Raw genomic sequence first — 1,781 nt, 5'->3', positions numbered from 1 at the left:
TGCATATGAACATTATCTTCCCCTATGTATTTTCCTCACTAGCCAATGTCATCGATTACATTAATTAATAATATGGGCAGCTCTGCTCTGGTTAAAAGCTTTAGCTGAAGAGTATATTAATATAAATATTTTAACATGAAAACTAAACTTCTTAAAAATCTAAAATATCCGGTTCAAAAGTTTAACATAGCCAGTCAGCCACAATGGGTTTAAGCTATGTTGCTTGGATTCTTGAAAATAGCGTCGGGTGTGTATCAGATCCTTCAAAAGTAGTGCATTTTTGGAGGATCCCACACGAATACAACAACAGTTTGGAGAATCCCCGCATCATAGTTATAAGTAACTTGTACTCTTTATGAAACTTTTTAAATGTTCTTATATATCCAATCCATATCCCTAATAGAAACTACATCAACACTAAATAAATACTAACCTAAATCAGAAACAAAAGCTGCTCCTAAGCCAGAAGACGACAACAACAATAACAAACTCAGTATAATTTCACGCATGAGGTGTGAGGAGGGTAAAGTGTACTCAAACAATACCGTTACTTGCTGAAGGTAGAAAAACTGTTTCCGAAATACCCCGCTCCTGAGCTAGAATGCTATCACTAATATATGTCAATATTGTCTAAAAAGAATCATATCGTACTGAATCAAAAAGAGACGGTGGCACTTCTAAAGTAACAATTTTCTCCTAAGCTAATGTTATAGTAATTAATTGATATTTTTCATGTTCACATATTTTCGTTTCCTTTAATTCTTATACTTGCCATAAAAATATCTCATTATTGTTTATTCTTGTTCTGTTGTCTTTCTTAGGCTTTGTTAAATGTTGAAACTAGAAAGCATTTCTCAATCAATTAAAATGTTCCACCAGTACCTTGCCTCTCCATCTCTAAAGGAGAGATAGTTCTAACAAAGTACATCTTTAGCAACTTTTTTTATTTTTAATCATCTGGCAGTTTGAATCCATTAATCCAATAGATCAATGGTTTTGACACAGTTACTCATAAAAATAAAATTATTTATCCTTGTTTATCTATTTGTTTTTCTACCTATAAACTAATTACATTTCCTACCCATAGTAGGCTTTGTGGGGAATTTTTTCTTTATTCTCAATTCTTTTTTATTTCTATTCTTCTTCTTTTTTTCTTTTTTTTTTCTTTTTTCTCGTTTTCTTCTTTTTTTTTTCTTTTTTCCTTTTCTAATTTCATTTAACTTTTTTTATACATTCTTTTTCTCTTCATAATCTAATTTTATTTACTTTTTTCACTATTTTTTATTATTCTTTTTTTATATTATTACTAAAGAAAAATTAAATTGTATACCAATTAAATGTAGCTAATACAATAAAAAAAATATTAACTAACATATGATACCAGTATAGTAAATAGCTATACCGACAACATATACAATTGTACGCAAAGAGTTAAAAAAAATTAATTCAATTATTAAACTGAAATAATATCAGTTGTCAATAAAAATTTCAAAAAATTCTAAAAGGATCTAATTGTAAGAGTATACTGTTATATTATATAGCATACTATAATATATATATATATATTTGCATTTTCAATTTGACCCTCACGCTGGGTAAAAGCTTAAAACAAATTAAAAGGGAAAAGGCAAGGGAATTTCCGTCAATAAGTGTACTATTATAGCATATTGTATACTATTACATCATACTGTTACAGTATGTTGCACATTATTACAGTATATTATAACAATATATTGTATACTATAATTGTATACTGTTGCAGTATAACTATATACTCCTAT

Source organism: Nicotiana sylvestris, chromosome 10 (assembly GCF_000393655.2).
Source record: "Nicotiana sylvestris chromosome 10, ASM39365v2, whole genome shotgun sequence".
NCBI lineage: Eukaryota > Viridiplantae > Streptophyta > Magnoliopsida > Solanales > Solanaceae > Nicotiana > Nicotiana sylvestris.
Note: the sequence above shows the minus strand (reverse complement) of the source record.